Below are 19100 nucleotides of genomic sequence, written 5' to 3' on the forward strand. Positions count from 1 at the left end.
CTGGCTGTGATCTCTGTCCATGGAAAAGAGTTTGCAATCTTACAGGATGAATTACCAGCTCTGAGTGTTTGATATCAGTAATAATTAAGTGTGGCACGGGTGCAAAAGTAAAATTTTAGGATTCTAGATGAGGGGTCCAAAGGGGACAAGATGGAGGAAATTGGGTGTGTCTTTCCTTTTTCTCCTTCTTCATGCCCTCCATGTTTCACTGTGGTGTTGGCATTTTTCTGTTGGTTCAGGCTGGGGACACACTGTCCAACGTAGGTGACAGATATTGGCACCTTATTGTAAATCCAGCCCAGGGAGTTTCTGGTATTTAATGTTTGTAACATCCCACTGAGGGCAGAGCCCCACACGCTGCCCTGCAGGACAGAGCTGGGCAGGGCAGCAGAACATGTGAGAGATAAACAGAATAAACAACCTTGGAACCAGCACAGACCAATTATGGCTTCTTCTTTGGCAGGGGGCAGAAAGACAGAGACTTTCTACAATCTCAGAATCATCAATACCTCAGATTCTGACAGTGAGGTGGCTTGTGACCCTTGGAGGCTGGCACGTGTCAGCTGTTGGTGGCCAAGCTGCCTGCAAACCAAGCAGAGTCACTGGTGTCAACAGTCCAGAGAGAACTGCTCGGGGGCTTTTACCTCCCTCCAGCTTTACCCAAACTCTTTTCCACCAGGCCCCCACTTCAGCATTCCAAAGGAATATTCACACAGAGACAGACGGGGTGAGGAACCTGATTCCCAGAGAGCTGAGCACAGAGAGGTTGCTGTGAGAGAGATGAACACCTGCCCCCCTTAGGGATGGGCTCCGTGCTCCAAGTTTCAAGTTTCCCTCCCATCGCTGGAGGGCCCCGAGCCCCAGCCCGGGGGAGGACCACACGTTCTACATGTCCCTGCTGAGCTGTTACACATTTCTGCTGTGTTCCTCAGGCAGAGGACTCTGCTAGCAGCAAGGAGGAGAGGAGCTGCCATCTGGGACTGCATGTGCTTCCCAGACAGATGGCTGCCTATTCTGGTCGTGTTTTATTTCGAGCAATGGTTCATACAGCAACAGCGCTAGTGTGAAAATGGGATGTGACAAGATGCGTATTGCTTGCACCTTCTGGAAAGTTCAGATAAAACCAAGATGTACAGGATGTAAGAATCAATATAATTAGGTAATTAAGAGAAGCGAAAGCCCCCTGGTTTAATGCTGCATTGTGCTGGTGTGTGTTGCAGGCTGTGTATGTGTGTGTGATATGGGACATACATATGTATGGTTCCACATTTGTGCATGTCCACACTGCAAAACCAGTGAGAAATAATGAATGTATACATCCAGCCATTAAAATAAACACAGCTACCTGCTCCAGCAGGCATTTCAGACAGAAGTGCTGACAACCACACACTCTTTCACCATTTTCACAGGGCAGGAAATTCCCTCTGTCGTGCTGGAGCAGGACACAGGGCAAGGTCCTGGTTCTGCCCCCTATTCCTCAAACATTTTTTTCCTGCATCCTGCATTGCAGAACACCAATATCTAGAAATGTCAGCAGAAAGAAGAGCAGCATCACATGCACAAGCTCTTACTAGTTAAGTTGGGGTCATTGCCTTGCTCTCTACAGAGTCAGGAATTCAGCTCTGGGCAGTACAGGGACACACATCCACAGAGAGCCTGACATATTCCCAAGTACACAGAAGTGGTGAAACACAGCTATAAAACCTGTTTCCAAGTTGTTTTGCAGCTCAGGTTGCAATGAAGGTTTGAACTGAATGTGTTAAAGGCCACTGGTCACACATATGGAGCCTGCTGGAAGCTGACTTCCCTCCCCCATGGGAGCCCTGAGCAGCTCACAGCCCAACAGCTCCCATCTCCCACACACAGGAACTCACACAGACTCAGACAGGAAGAAAAAAGATGGCAAGAATAGAATTCAGGACAAAAGTACCTGTCACCTGGCTGCCCAAAAGCACAGGTTCAGGTGTAATGAGCTTCTGGAAGAGGCTGCTGCTGTGCTCAGGTACATCTGAGGCTGCACTTTCTTCACGTTCTGCTTCTTCAGCCCCAAGGGCAGCGAGGGTCCATCTCATTTTGCACCGTGTGGGACTTAGGCAGAAGAGCAAGTGAAAGAAAAGTATTAGTTGAGCCACATCTCAACATGCAAATCCCCAACAGTGAGGTCCTGTGCTCGTGGCCCCAAAACCCAGCTCCCAGGAAGCTCAAGAAAAGCAGAGATGTCCTCTAAAATAGCAATGAGGAGCTGTGTCTATAATCAAAGTTCATTAAAATGGGCTAATGCAGAGCAGCTGGTGGTGAAAGACCCAAATGGAGTGTAGCATGCTGAGGTTATCAGCATATAAAGTCTCTGCAAAGTTATTATCAGGCAGGCAAGAGAAAATTATGCAGCTCTCCTAAGATTAAAGTGCAGGACTGGGACTCAGGAAGGGGTGGGTGGCAGCCAACGCAGGATGCTGTGTCCTGTGCAGGGACACCAAATCACACCCTGAGAGAAGCTCAGGGATGCACGAGAGGGAAAATTCAGCCGAGGAGCAAGAGATGAGCCAAGCAGGTCAGAGCACCCTGCAGGCTGGGATCCAAGGGTCAGCAAGTGACAAAGCTGCCACCTCCGCGCCCCCCCAGCCAGCTCTGAGTCAGCAAATGGGGGTTTGTGCTTTCAGCTCCCAAAGCGCAGCCAAAAGGACGCTGCGTAGAAACCGGAGCGCGTTCGGGGAGTTTGGGCAACTCTGCCTTTTTATGGCTTTGCAGCTCGCCGGGTGTCACTCAGAGTTTGGAAAGCTTCGGTCCGGCTGGCGTTAGGTGTGGCTGTGATTTCACACTCTGCCGGGGCAGGGGTTTTCTGCGCTGCTGCTGCTGAATTACTGAGGCTGAACCGCAGCGCTGGCAGGGAGGTGGGGCAGGCAGAGTTGGCTGAGCAGGGCTGTAGTGGGGAGGAAAGCATCTCCACACACGTGCGGGATTCGGGAGGAATAAATTCGGAGAGGAGCCGCAATAAATCTCCCAGCTCGGCCACTGCGGTGGGAGTTGCTTTTCCCCCTCCCCGCAACAGGGAAATTCTGCTCTTTCCACGGGGGGTGGGAAGTGGCACAGGGCTGCATTGAAATGTAAATTCACTCAAATTATTAAGCACAAGAGAGCAGCTCCTGCCAGCCCTTTGTTCCGCAGTCAGAATGTGTAATCTAGAAGAATAAATATAGTCAGATATCAGCAAAACAAAGAGACCCGGGGCCATGCATATTCAGCGACCCTCTCCCCCAGGACATCCCTTCCCCCTTTATCAGTGAGGCTCTTTCTGCAGTCAACAATTGTAGATCAAAATGCCCTCATTAACCAGGGCTGAGCTGCAAAGCTCTGCTGCTCCGTCCTGAGGGTGGGTTCCTTTATTTCTCTCCAGGAGCAGAGATGTTCCCAGCCCCTGGCTACCTCCGCTGTCCCTTCTCCCTCCGGGGGACAGGGCAGGGCTGGCCCTGGAGCCCATGGGTGCTGCACTCCCATCAGAGGGATGGGGTGGCTGCGGGACAAAGTCCCGGAATCCGGCAGCTGTTGTGGCTCCAGAAACTGTCCTACACTTTGCTGCCATGTCCACCACTGTTCCAGCCAGAACCCCCCCAGGAGAGGCCAGAAATCACCGAATATACCCAATTCTGCCACTTCAGAACGTGCTGCCTGGACAGACTGATGACCTGGAGATTCACAGAGATGCTTTTTTTAAAAAACACCACTCAGAGAAACCATTTCAAATGTTTTTTTTTTTTTTTCCTCACAAGCTCCTGACTCCCTGCAGCCACCACAGCAGGTCCAGGTCCAACAGAGACCTGCACTGCAAGTTCACCCTGTGCTGTGGTGACCAGGGATGTCCTGCTGTGTCCACTCTCTGGTCACAGGCACCAAGCCAAGCTGGGAACAGTGGGAGGGACAGCCTCAGGTTCCCAGAGCCCTTCCAGCAGCACTGGGGAGCTGCAAACCAAGGATTGCCTCTGCACCAAGCACAGGGAGAGGTGGCTGGAGGGGAATAAAGCACCAGGGGAGGAAAAGAGGGTGTTCTCCCCAGCACCTAAACACAGCTCCTCATCTCCAGTGGTGTCAGTCTCACACCTGTCACTACTACTGAGCCTGCTGCAAGGTTTAAAAATGAGGTGGAGGAGGAGGGGGAAAGAAAAAAAAAAAGAAAAAAAAATCAATTTGGCTGGTTTTGAGTTATATGAATATAATAAACCCTGAGTGTCCTGCTTTTGGATGCAGTTTGTGCTTCCAATAACTCAGCAATATATTCATTAAACAAAGAGAGGTAAAAGCAGCAAGCCATTAAAAATAAAGCACCAGGAGAGGGAAGGCCATGCAGGCTGTAAATATCTTTGACTCTTTTTCAACCTCCATTTTCTTAGCCCTGCTCATTCACTAATTGACCTCTGGATCCTGCATCTCAGAACAGTTTCCATCACTGCACTTTGTCCTTCAACCACAGATGCAGCAAAGGATCTCAGGCACTCTCTAAATGCAGAATAACTCACAGACATCCAAAGCAGGAGGCAGAGTACATTTCCCTCATTGCCCTGGTGCTGTGCTGCAGCACCCCCTGTCCAAGGATACAAAACCATCAAAGATCAGGTGTCCCACGTGAAAAAATATGTCCAGTTTTAATCTGTTTATGCACTGGGCACAGCCCTTCTGTACAAACACACGAAATCCTACCTTCTGCTGTTTCAGCTTCGTTGCACAAAGTCCACCCAGAGGTATGGAGACAGACTCTTCTTTCTGATCCATATGGAGGCGTTCTGGCCATGAGGCACTGCTCCCTTTCCTGGCCCAGGCAGGGCTGAGCTCCACGTGGCAGCCACCAGAGCCTGACGTGCTGATCCAGTCTGAGGGACAGCACACGCACCCTGCCACCAAACCACCTGGAAAAGGAGGCTTTCAGCACCACCCTGCAAGTCCTGAAGAGGTTGATGCTGCCACACGTAGACCCTCCAAGCCTAATTCTAGGATCAGCAGCTTGTCAGAAGGGTGTCTCTGACCCAGCATCTGAAGTTTTTCTTGCCTTGCCCAATCTAAGGGCTTTAACTCCCCAGTTAAACACTAACTCCAGTCACATGCCACAGCAGGGATTCAGAAGACAGCACCTGGCTGGCTCAGCACCTTCCAAAAAGCCGCCCAAACAGCTGTGAGAGATCTCCCACTGGCAGGGAGGGAAGTGGTTACTCAGCAGGAGGCTCAGCTCCATCTCTGCAGCATCTGGTTCTTCTCTGGAGCTCATCACCCTCTGCATGGTCTCATTTCTTCACAAGTTCCAGCAGCATCTCAGATCATCACCCAACGTGACAGCAAAACAGCAAGTGAGGTTTCCCTCACATTTTCTGTGATTAGCAAAACTGCTTGCTGGGGAGGGCAGGATTCAGTTTGGTGAGGGCACAGGGGTTTTCCTGCCCCAAAACCCATATGAGACCTCTCTATTCCTTGCCTGCAGGCACTCAGAATCCACTTTTCCTCCTTTCTGTGGGATTTCAAAGAGCAGCCTTCTCATGTTCTCAATCCCTCCCAAAGCTCACAGCATATGTCAGTTTGGAAGGAAATTGGGTTAAGAGCATAAAAGCTCTTACAGGAGTTTTGCTAAGTACTGGCTCTGCAAGGGAAACCACGGGCAAGGGACAGCCTGGGGATGTCACAGACCCTGCTGGGCACTGGAGAGCAGAAAGCAGAGCCAGGAACTCTGTATCTTACACCTCTTTCATGAGTTCTTTGCATCCAGTCCTTACCAGCGCTGAGCAGCAGGAAAAAAATGCTCCAACAAGCTCGTGTCCCTGTGTTCTCTGAGAAAGAGCTGCAAGGAGGGACAAGGGATGGTGCTTCAGCAAGCCCTGCAGTGCTGCAGCCAGGGTGGCTGGAAAGGACCTGAGGGTGCTGCTTTTGGCAAAGCCCAGGTGGGCAAGAAGACCAATGGCACCTGGGCTGGAACAGCCACGGTGTGAGCAGCACGGCCAGGGCAGTGACTGTCCCCTGTGCTGGGGCCACACCTCAGATCCTGGCTCCAGCTCTGGGCCCCTCACTGCAAGGAGGAATTGAGGGGCTGGAGAGTGTCCAGAGAGGGGAGCAGAGCTGGGGAAGGTCTGGAGCACCAGGAGAGGCTGAGGGAGCTGGGAGGGCTCAGCCTGGAGAGAAGGAGGCTCGGGGGGACCTTCTCACTCTGTGCAACTCCCTGACTGGAGGATGGAGCCAGGTGGGGATTGGTCTCTTCTCCCAAGAACAAGTCATAGGAAGAGAGGAGATCTTAAGTCACCCAGAGGAGGTTTGGGTTGGATATTAGGAAAAGCTTTTTTACCCAAAGGTTGGTCAGGTACTGGAACTGGCTGCCCAGGGAAGTGATGGAATTGTCAGCCATGAATATATTTAAAAAACATGTGGGTGCAACACTTGTGCTCATTGTTTAGTGCTGGGTGAGATCTTAGAGGCCCCTTCCAATCATAACGATGCTCTGATGCCACAGCTCCTGGAAGTCCTTATTCTGCACATGGGAAACTGTCTGTCAGAATCTGAGCTATTGATGATTCTGGGATTGTAGAAAGTCTCTGTCTTTCTGCCCCACTGCCAAAGAAGAAGCCATAATTGGTCTGTGCTGGTTTCCAGGTTGTTTATTCTGTTTATCTCTCACATGTTCTGCTGCCCTGCCCAGCTCTGTCCTGCAGGGCAGCGTGTGGGGCTCTGCCCTCAGTGGGATGTTACAAACATTAAATACCAGAAACTCCCTGGGCTGGATGTACAAGAACGTGCCAATATCTGTCACCTACGTTGGACAGTGTGTCCCCAGCCTGAACCAACAGAAAAATGCCAACACCACAGTGAAACATGGAGGGCATGAAGAAGGAGAAAAAGGACAAGGCACACCCAATTTCCTCCACCTTGTCCCCTTTGTAGCCCTCATCTAGAATTCTAAAATTTTACTTTTGCACCCATGCCACACTTAATTATTACTTATATTAAACACTCAGAGCTGGTAATTGATCCTGTAAGATTGAAAACTCTTTTCCATGGCCAGAGATCACAGCCAGTGTCTCTGGGGGCTCTGTCCAGGGGGGTTCCTGACCCCTGCCAGGGTCCCAGACCTGCCAGGGCAGCCAGAGGGAAGCCCTGGATTCCCACACTGTCCATGCAACCTCTCCCCTCAGGCACCCCACAGCATATTGGACATCTCTGCTTGTATGGATTTTTCTCCTTCCTTGGGCTGGGCTGATTAAAGTCATCCAGGTGCCAAGGACATGCCACAGCCAGCAGCTTCCACTGAACAGCCAATGTTTTAACTACAGATCAGCTAATTTAAAGAAAAGTGCCACTGTCTTCCCCTAATAACCACAGCTTTTCTCTCACTGTGATTTTACAGTGGTTCAAGTTTAGCTGAATATAAATCAGAAGAAAAAGAGAGCAGAATCTGGCCTCAGCTATTTGTATTTTGCCTCCTAAACAAAGCCACATTTGATCAGGGATCTCCTTTTCCACCTACTCATCACAGGCACTAGAAAACATTTTCAGAACAGCACAGAACTTGGACATGAGATTTCTTACAGTGTATTTTTCAGGAGAGTCCAAAAGTTCATCAAACACTCCTTTATCCCCAGACACCCTCTGATCCATGCACAGGTGTGTGAACTCCCACACAGATCTGACATGGAACCATTAGAGAGGAAAAAAAAATAATTCAGAGTCTCTCCGTTTGACTCATCAGCGAATATTAATTTCTATTGTCATGCAGTTGCCTTGTAAATCAACTGGATCATTAACTCAGACCTTTTGTGCAGTAACATTACAAGTTATTTAGACACCACGGTGTTTCCTGCACTCCCACTGATTTGAACACAGAGTTCTGCTTCCAAGGAAAGAGAGGCTAAATGTGTCCACACAAATCCTGATAATTCTCCATGACGTTGTCCTGGCTGTCCACATTTGCCAAAATACCCACACCACGCCAAGCTTGCCAGCCAAAGAGTGCCTTCTGCTGGAATTGCAGGATTTTGGGAATGATGGCAGTCCTGTTTCTGCCAAGACAAAGGTTTCCACGTGAAGTTTACAGGTACAGGCAAAAGGCTGAAATTTTAACCAAGGATTTGTGCCCTGCAGGTTCGGGGAGTGAACAAATCGGTATCGATTTATGACATCAAAAAGCTCAGATCTTGTCTCTTTCATATCTATAAATAATAAGTATTGACTATAATAAACCAATTGAGAACACACTGCTGGAGCTCAGGCTGCTGGGAATGCTGAATTAGTGGAGTGATGTGAGGCACAGCCTGTTTACTTCCCAGGTTCTTGCTGCCACAGATGTCCCACCTTGCCAAAGGGTTCTGGTTGTCCTCATGAAGAAAGGCACAAGCATCCATAGTCTCTGCTGGAAGCTCTAATTTGCTTTTTCTCCAGGGAGAAGTTAAAAATCCAAGGTGTTTCCCCCAAAATCCAAGGTGTTTCCCCAAAATCCAAGGTGTTTCCCAGCAATAAGGAATGCTGGCAATAAGATGTGAATTCACCTGGGTAACTTGCAGCAAGTTCAGAGCTCCGGGATTTTCTGGGGCTTCCTAAAAAGGGCTGAGGATTTTTATCCAGCAGGCTGAGGAGTCACAGGGCTGGACACAGTGGAGAGGGAAGGTGGCCCTGGAGAGGCTCAGGGGCTCCATTCCCAGTTCAACAGCGACCTCTGCTCCCGGCAGCCTGCAGCACCGGAGCCACCGAGCCGCTGGGGCTGGGGACATCTTCCGACACATCACCTGGCTCTGTTTTATCTATGGGGAATCAGGACACATCCTTCACACGTGGGCAGCCACCGTGACCTTCAAATCCCATCAGATGGAGCCCAGGGCTCCGCGGCCCCGGCAGTTGTTAAAGCATCCCAGGATTTACCTTTTCCTACTTGGCTGATATTTAACCAGATGCCAAGAGAGACAAGGACACCTGGTTTCTAAATGGATTGTTTTCAGCGTGCCCCAAGAGGGAATATAGATGTATGTGCACTCTCTCACACACACGAGACTTGCATGGAATCTCTGGAACTGAGCTGTGTAACCCAGGCAAACCAACAGGCAGGTTCAGCTTCTAAACCTACCCCTAAACACCTTAGGGGCTGGGGGCATTGAGGGGCGTGGTGGGACAGCTGAAATTCCATTATATTCGCTGGGATACCACATACAACAGGTCAGTTTGAGCTCTCCAGCCTGCAGAACCACTCCAAATATAGCAAAGGTAAAAGATCTGCCTCAGCTCCTCAAAACAGAGCATCCATCCTTAGCTCTCAGCTCTCCCTCCCCTGCTGGTCTCAACTCCCACATCTCAAGATCTGGGATATCCAGGACTCTTCTAATTCTTCACAAAACATCAAGCCAGATCCCAGGTCACAGCTGTGAGAGCTCCCCACCCACAGCAGCAGAGGATCCCACAGAAAATCCCACAGAAAATCCCACCTGTGCCACGCCAGGGGTCCAGCACTGCAGATCCTGTCAGGCTGCAGAAATCAGTGGCACTCCTCACTCCAGCAATTCAATCAAAGACCCCCTGCCCGGTGTGTAGTGATCCACAGGAGCTGGGATTCAAGCAGAATGTGGTTTCCAGACCCTCTGAGGGTCAGCAGAATAAATGGATCCCTTGCCCTGGGAACTGAAGGATGCTTATGCCCATGGAGCACTTCCAGCTGTGTCTCCCCACCCCAATAACCCACACAGCAGCCTCTTCTCCACTCCTCCAAATAGCCCCAAGCACTGAAAAAATATATATTGGGCTAAACTAAGGCAGCAAAGTGAGAATCCTGCACCTTGCAGGCTGCAGAGGTATTTTATGAGCTCCCCAAAATATGAAAAACAAGCTGAATATCCTAATGCTCTAAGGTAAAGCAGCTTTTAGGACTGCATTGTCCTCTGTGGGGGAAAAGTTCCACTCTGCTCTCCCCCTTTCTCCATGCCCACTCACACTACTGCAAGCCATTGGGATACTTCTTAGAAAAAGCAGCACAGAAAATGAAGGTCAGTTTAAAATACCCTCTCAGCTGTAGATTAAAAAAAAGAAAAATCAAGCTAAAAATAGCTGTTTTGAGCAAGACAGAAAAGACAGAAGAGCTATTAAGCGACTTTAAATTGCCCAGCCAAGAGTGTCCAAAGCTTGGACAGAAGTTGGCAGAAAACAGAGAATAGATCTCTGTAGCTCCTGAGGACTTTGTGTGCTCACCCTACACATAGATATAGATATTAAAAAAACCCCAAAACATTTATAAACATCACCTTACTATAAATAAATGTCACCCCCCCCACATATATATATTATAAAACCCCCAAAATATTTATAAAAAACACCTTAACTATAAATAAATGTCACCCTATATGTATATATATGTATATATTAAAAACCCCAAAACATTTATAAACATCACCTTAACTATAAATGAATGTATTGGTGTTTGTAGGAAGTATTCACATTACTTTAACAATAATGCATAATTTTAACAAATAATTAGCACAAAGTCTGTCCCTTTTCCACAGGTTTGTGTGTCTTTACTCCTGCTCAGTACAATCCCATTTGTGCTCTCAGGACTGCACCTGCATTCACACAGAGCTCCAGAACTCAAAGGCAGGGAGCTCCAACAGATAAAGCTGCAGTTCACCCAAAAAATATTTATGCACAGACTTCTGTTTGGTTTTAGATACCTTTCTATCCAAAGATCCTACATCAGCAAAGTCCTTACAGGGGGATATATCAGTAAAAACAGATATTAACCCTTCTCTCTGGTTTTGTCCAAGAGATGGTTTGCCAGCTATTCCTAGGTCAAATATTTCTAACACAAAGAGCACTCAGCATCAGTAAATGCACAAATTTCTTCTTGGGTAAAACCTGCAAAACACAAGTGACATGGTCCTGCTGGGTGCCTGCCCTCCAAGGCAGCCTTGAACTCCAACCAAAGGCCAAAAACCAAAAATCTCAGCATCACTTCAGCCCTTCAGAGCTCCCCAGGCAAGGTAAGAATGTTCTGCTTCAGCACAAGCAGAGGTGGCCTTGCCCTTGTCCCCAGAGCCCTCCAGCTCTCTGATGGGCACAGGGATGGGTGCATCAGCATCAATTCCATTTTCAGCACTTAGAAAAAGTGCTTCATAACTCTCAACTTCATAACTCTTCCCATTTTGTCACTCTTAATATTTATAAGACATCCAGGAAATGATTGATTTTCCTTCGGACCCCTTGTCATTCACAGTTGCTTATCTCCTGCATGTAGGGGGCAATCAACAGATTTATAACAGCCCATAAAAGTTGTTACCAAAAGTACAGCTTCTTTGTGTGTGATCATTTCTAATAACTCTCAGGCACGATAGCAATTACTGACAAAAGTCAGCCTCTGTTAATAGAGTTTATCTCAGTTCATCATATATCCTTTGTCAGTGGAAGCATTTTGACAAGCCTGGGGTTAATTAAAACCAAGAAGACAATAAAATACACCTAATCAAACATTACAGGTACAGAAATCAATTAGCAGATTTATGGCACTTTGGAGCCCTCTATAACGTGCAAAATTCAAAGAAACTGTCAGTTCCATCCCCCCCAAGACAGTGTAATTGAATTTCTAATTGAAACTATTTTTCAATAGGTAACACAATCCGCAAAGTTTGATTTGCATTAAAGTGGCATCTGCAAAGGACAGAGGAATCTAAAAAAATAAAGAATTCCCAGGCTGCTCCTGTTATTACCAGCAATAATTATTATTATTATTTGCATATTTAACATTTTGCTGAAGCCCTTTAGAGTGGCCAAGTCTTTTGCCAAGACAGCTCCAGAGACGGAGATTTCTGTAGGAATTTATTTGGGTGAAAAGGGGGAAGAAGATGATTCAGGGTGGGCAGAAATGGGAAATCAGGTGGGCAGAAAACAGTTTGGGCATGGTGATCAGCAGAACAGAGCCCAAGTGATGATGGTCCCACCTGAAGGGATGGGCCTGGCACCCGTGTGTGGCACAGAGCATCCCAGCAGGGAGGGGACAGAGGGACAAGCTGTGTGCTGGAGGGTGCTGATGAGAATCTGGGGACATTCAAATACCTCCACTGGGATGTTTGGCTTTTGCCTGCGAGTGCAAATCTTCACACAGAGCAGTTATTGCCCATTTGGGGGCAGTGGCCACACCCATCTTCACAGATCAACACAGTTCAGGTGGGACTTTTCAGGAGATCACCCAGCTCCAAATTAGATCTCGACAAGAATAACAAAATAGGTTCTAAAGGCCAGAGAAACAGGGTTTTTCCCCAGAATTTCCCTCTGAAGTGCAACGAGACAGAAAGCATAGCTCTACTGCCTAATTGCAATCTATATTATCTATACTTTAAGCTGCTTCATTTCTTCTGCTGCTTGTAAGCCACAGCTAGGAGCTATCTCAGTAATTTACTGGGAAATGGGAAAGACTAGAAATGAAAAGTCAGGAGAAATGAAGATACAAGGTCAACAGAAAGCTCTCCAGCACTTGCATCTCTTTCAGTTCAGTGAACCAGATTAACCTCTGATTTCAGCACTCTGATATCCAGAATCCAATACAAACAAAAGGATGTTATTCAAAATGAAATATTTGCTGAACTTGTAGTAAAATGTTCATTAAATTTTTTATGTTACACAATGAAACAAAAGGAAAAAAATTTAAATTGGTTTTGTTGAAATATTGCAAGTCCAAACTCCATTGTGCTGGGTTCTGCTTTGCAAGACCCTCAGCAGGAATATCAGATTTTAAGAACAACACTGTGGACAAAACAAAACAGTAAAGAGAAAAGAATTAATCAACAGCAAAATGGGGCTTTCTGGTGATTTTCTTCTATTTTAATGAAACTGGGCAAATGCAGAAGGCTCTCAAAATCCAGCCAGTTTTGTTTTCCTGCTGTCTCAGCAGCATCTCCTCTGGAAGAAAAGCACCTGCAGAAAACACATGCAGAGGAGCTTCACAAGGCACCAAACCTTATCCCAGAGAGGAAGGGCATTCCCAGGCAGCTGCCTTGGCAGGATAAATCAGCAAGCAAGGCACAGGGATCTTCTCACAGGGAGAGCAGCCACCTGCAATGGTGATGGACTCTGCAGAGGAGAGATCCCCCACGTTACCAAAGGCAGCTTTACATCTGGATAGCACTCGCTGTGAAATTAAATCCTGGCACATTTGGGAAATGGTCCATGGAGAGGTGATTAATTCTATTAGAGGATGTGGAGGGAACTCATTCTTATTTCCTTTGTTAAGGAGTCCAGAATTCAGATTGTAAGAGGGCAGATCCATGAAACTGTCACTGCCAACTGCACTGCCCAGCATTTAAACTGTTCTAGAAGTGCCAGTATGCCCTTTGGAAGGGAACTGATCCCAGAGGGCAAGGAAGCATCACCTTATCATCAATTCTATGAAGGGAGACATTTTCTGGTTCCATTGGAGCTTGTTTTTTTTTTTTTTTTTCCCTGTTGTGGTTGTTTGTTGTTGGAGTTTTTTCTTATTTTAGTTTCTTTTCCCTCCTCATTTTTCATTCCCTTCCACTATGAGTACATCTTTTTGCTTACCCTGCTCCTCACACACATTGCTTGTTCCAAAAGAATTGGAGGGTTTCTGGCACTGAGAAATCAAACCTTTCTCCTGGCCATCACCAGAGACAGCTCTCAGTGCCAGCCCCCCCCGGGATTTGCTGCTAAACCAGAATGAAAAAGGTAGCAGGAGTTAAGAGTAAAAGCAGGTGGAGCTGGGGGACCAAAGGGCACATCCAGAGGGTTCCAGGTGGGCTGATAGGTGAGAATTGAAGGCTGTGGTTGAGGTTTTCCTGGTATCAGTTTAATTCTCTCCTGCTGCAAGTGAAGTTTAATTTTCTCCCTCTGTAAGGCTTGTCATTACTTATCCCCCAGATCATGATTTCCCAGTTCTTTCCCCATTCTTGGCTTTTGAAATGCAGGCTGCAAGGCTGGATACATCCTGCCAGCCTTCAGCAAGCAGCACAGAGCAGTCATATCTCTCCCCCGACCCCACAACTTGTTCCTGACACTCCTATTAATGCTTCCAGGAACAAGATTTCTGTTTAAAGGCACATCACTGACTCACTTGTCTGTGATTCACTCTGAAGCCAAGCCCTTCCCTGCAGTACTGCTTGCCTAGGCAGCTGTTTCTCATTTTTTTAATCAGATGTTTCCTCCCTAAAGGTAGCATTTGTCATGAATTTCATCTTATTGATTTCTAACCATTCCTGCTGTATAGATAATATTGAACTCAAAGCCTTCTCTGCAGACTGCTGGTAAACTCACACCTCACAGCATCTTCCCGAGGCATTGCAAAGGATTATTTCCTGTATGAGCCAAGGTATTCATGCAGGAGAGCTGAAGTCAGTGCAGGGAATTTGCAGGACTAGGGGAAATTTTTTTTTAATAATTAAAAAAAATTAAAAATCGCTTCTTGACAGTAAGCCAAGGGCAACTCTCTTTGAGAAATGTTCTTCCAATAAATAAGTGTGATCCCACTTGCTAAGCAAATTCAGTTTATGCTGATTTTACAGTGGTGTCCTCAAGGAGAGCAACTGCAGTCAATAAAGGTTTTGCACCAACTGCCCCTTCCCTCACCCACCCAGCAGCCATGCAGCCCAGAGGAAAGATCCCCTCTGGATGATCCCCAGTCCAAGGAGAGAGGCCCAAAATGCTTCCTTGTCCCACCCAAATGATAATAACTCAATCCTTCCAATCTGGAATTTCACAAGCCTTCAGAATCCCAATGGTGCAGACCTTTCCACACCCAAACCACCACATTCCAACCCAGACAAAAACTCTGGTTCTTAACTTGATCTCACAGATCACAGCCTGGTTTGGGTTGGGAGGGACCTGAAAGATCATCCATGGCAAGGACACCTTGCACTATCCCAGGCTGCTCCAAGCCCTGCCCAGCCTGGCCAGGGATGGAGCAGCCACAGCTTCCCTGGGCACCCTGTGCCAGAGCCTCCCCACCCTCACAGGGAAGAATTTCTTCCTAACATCCAATCTAAACCTCCTTTCTCTCAGTTTAAAGCCATCTGACAGCAGCACAGAGTGCCAGCACAGCAAACCCTGACCAGCTGACACATCTCCACTGATACAGGGCAGGACAGCTCAGACAGAGCCAACACGTGCTCTGCAATATGTTCACTGCTGGTTTAGAGCAGCAGATTACACCAATGCCCCATTCAGAAGATGTCAGGCTGTGTTGGCACATGGTCACAATGTGTTGTTACATGGTAATTTTCCCCTCAGCCCAAATATCCCTAGCTTGCATTCTGGCCAGCCACTGCAAGGTAATCCCAGGCAGAAAGAAAAAAAAAAAAATCCCAAATTTGCTCCCTATTGAGTCTGTGTACAACATAAATCTGTCTCGTTTTTTTCCCCTTGTAGTTCAGCTTTTTGCCTGGCTGCAAGGAGACAGAGGTATAAGAGGAATACATTAAAAAATGCTTTCTTAACACCAACTGCAAATTCACCTGTCTCCTCAGTGCTGATACAGTTTCCTTCAAAAGTTTGCATCCTTTGACATCTTTGCAGTCCCTCCATGTTCCTGCTGCTGTTCCTCAGCAATAGATAAGAAAACTTCAAAACCTTGCTCTGCAATAATGAGATGCAAAAGAAAAGATTTTTTTCTCCCAATCTTTCTACATAAAAAAGGCCTGAATCAGAGCCCAGCAGTGCACAAATATTACTCATGTCATTGACACTAAGAAAAGGGGAGCTGTGAATAAAAAATGTTAAAAATGAACACAAGGAGCATTGTTTGCATATCAGAAAAATTAATCTACATAGAGAAGTGTAAGAGCCTGCAATTCAGAAAGCAAAGAATTAGGACAGCCCAGCTGAGAATAATTTTCTAGCCAGTTAATTTAATTGCATAAATCATTCCTTTGTTAGCAATAAAGAGATATAATTAAAATGAGATTGCTTCTCATTTCTATTCTCTGGAAACTAAAAGAATTGATTTTGGGGAAAGCATTCTTCCAAATACCAGATCGGCAAATTACATTTACCTTTTTAGAAAGGCGAAATTATTTTGCAGTAATATCATGGAGGGTTTAATTAATTATAGATCTGCCATATGATCTTAAAGAAATAATTTACTCAATGCCCACAGAACAGAAGTTTGTAAGTGCGTGCATCCCTCTGATAGATGGTGTGCAGATTTTTACAAACAGGTTACAAGTTGAACAGGTGGCTGTCAGGAGAAATAAGAGGAAATATAATAAGTGTTTAAAGATAGGAGATAGCTTGTGAAGAGATAATAAAGCACTGCTTCCTATTTATTGGCACATACCTGGATTACTGGTCTTTGAACCCCTCTGAATTGGTTTTCTTTTAAATATTGTAATGATGGTTGCTTTCTATTCACAAATCTTCAGGGCTCGATAATCAGTAACACGTTAATAACAGAACAATAGTCAGAGAGAAAAAAAAAAAAAACACACCATAAAGTCCACCAATTAAACAGAATATTGCTTTTGTTGAATATTGCAGGGGTTAGTCACTGTCAGGCTCCTAACAGGGCTGTAACAAACACATGAGAAAGAAATTCTTCCCTGTGAGGTTGGGGTGGCCCTGGCACAGGGTGCCCAGAGAAGCTGTGGCTGACCCAACCCTGGCAGTGCCCAAGGCCAGGTTGGACAGGGCTTGGAGCAACCTGGGACAGTGGAAGGTGTCCCTGCTATGGCAGAGGGTTGGAACAAGATGAGTTTTTAGGTGCCTTCCAAGCTAAACCATGCCTGAGTCTATGACAATATACTCAGCAGCCTCTGGGATCCCTGCCTTCTCTTACCACCCTCTCTTTCTAACTACTTACCACACAGGGGACCCCAGAAAGTGAGAGAACTCTGCCTCTTCCATCCCATTTCCCCTCTCCAAGGGCAGCCCCTCTTGCAAAGCCTGCTCAGAAGGCAGGGAACAGAATCCATTCCCTCTCTGCTGTAGCAGGATGAGGTCTCACATCCTCTCTCTACTTCTCTCCCCAAAACAGACATTCCTTTCTGCATATTTGAGACCAGTAGCCATCTCATGAACATCTGTGGTGCTGCCCACGCTCTCGGTGGTCCTTTTTGTCAGGAAAAAGCTGCCATCCTTCCACCTTCCTCCACAAGAGGATTCCCACTGCCCACAGCTGGGGCTCTTCAGCAGGCAGAACACCAGGTACAAATTAGAGTCAGGCTGCTTTGGTGAACTTTCCAAACAGTCACAGAGAGTCTTCCACAGATCTCAGGCAGAGGCTGCCCAGGATCAGCACTCCTGGTAAGCCTCCCTACACACAAAAGGTGCCTCTGCCTCATAAGCTCTTCCTTTTCTGTGTGCTTTGGAACAGAACAGGAGCAGCCTTGGCTCAGGAATATCATTCCCCATGGAGACCACGGGGGTGGAGTGGCAGCACACCCATCAGCAGGGACTGTGCTGTGCAGGAGACGGGCAAGGCATGAAAGAGGCTCTGCATGCAAGAGTTAAACAGCAGATAGATTAGATCTCATCATCTGAGTTTTCCAGGAAAAGCATTGTGTTGCTATGGAAACTCCAACATAACCTGGGTTTTCCCTCCTTTTGTTTGTTCATTTTCTACAAACACTGGCCTCTCCCAGTCCTCCCCAGGTGGACTTGCAGCTTGCAAAAACAGTGAATTATTTTTTCCCTCTAATGCCCATTTCTCTTTGCAAGTGCATTTTTCAGTGATTGCCTTTCTCAATATTACTGTCCCAGCCTGCAGACTCTCCCTTTGCAGTAAGGATTGTTCAATGTGCTACCCATTAGAAACTCAGCTCCTGAACACCTCGCTGTCTTTTCTTCCTGGGGAAAAAGGGACAAAAGCCTCATGGTAATAAAACTTTCCAGTGAAAAATCACACGGGAACTCCTGCAACTGCAGCTTTACCTTGTCACATAGTTTCTCCACTTGCAGCATTTCAAAAAACAGCATTTCCTTCAGAAAAAGGAATTTTGCAGGCAACAAGGATTTGGATGTTCAGCTCCAAGTTTTCTTTGGTCTTATTCCCAGGTATCTCCAGCCATTTATTTTACTGTATGGTAATAAGGATTGCTTTTAACGAGCCTGATGGAAACATCAAGAGAATCTTTCAAAATGTGCCCTAGATGCAAGAGACCTCAACACACAGCTGCATTTATCTGACAGATTTCTTTGCCCTGCACCTCAAAACCTTGTGGTTTACACACACTTGAGCCTTTCACACTCCCTAATTCCCCTGCACAAATGACAGGGAATAGACTCCCAAGTGCAGGCTCCTACTTTGGCAGCATCAGGGGTCATATCCTTAGATGGAAATATATGGCAGTAAGTTTGAACTTGTAGCTTACCAGGTCCTGGCTAGTCCTAGAATATATGAGTGCTGAAAAGCTGTTATCCTGAAGCTGAAGATTCAGCAGGTTTTCCTTTGGCTTCTCAGCAGAGCTGTGGCAGCAATGGAACATGAATCCAGGGCCACTCTCCATGCCAACATCCCCACCAAGTGGCCAGCACACCAAGGGAAGGGCTTCTTCCAGCTCATTCCACTGCCCCAGCAGCTGAAAATATGAACATGCAAACCTGGCTCACCTACTCTCACCTAAAACCTACAAAATCTGACTTTGGAGAAAGCTCTGAAGATCTTTACAGCCATACTCTGGAGTTAAAGCAAGAGAGGAGTGATAGAGATTTCCTTCTATCCCTTAAAAGGTGTCCTATTAACCCATTTCCCCACCTTAGCCACTATTTTTTCTGCTTGCAGAATTTAGGAACTTGTATACAGATAATTCTTAATAACTCTACACGTTTCAAACAAAGGTGGCCAGCCCAAGCAGTATGATGCAAACTTGCTACAAGCTTTATGTTGTATATGAAATACTAAAGTACATGCAAAAAACCCAAAATTAAGCTACACATTTAAACAGTAGCTAAGGCAGAAAGATTAGGAAAAAAAAAAAGAAAAAAACAAACAAAATTTTGACTAACACTGCCCTCTTGAGGGAAAGAGAGCTGTATTGCCTCAGCAAAATCACTCTCCCTTCCCTGCTCTCCAGGCCACACTAAGCTCCCCACTCACTGCCTTGCCATATGGTTCAAGGTGGGTAGAAGTTTTTGACAAGCAGCAGTAGGAATCAATTCACACC

The sequence above is a fragment of the Lonchura striata genome, chromosome 9 (genome assembly GCF_046129695.1).
Source record: "Lonchura striata isolate bLonStr1 chromosome 9, bLonStr1.mat, whole genome shotgun sequence".
In the NCBI taxonomy this organism is placed as follows: domain Eukaryota; kingdom Metazoa; phylum Chordata; class Aves; order Passeriformes; family Estrildidae; genus Lonchura; species Lonchura striata.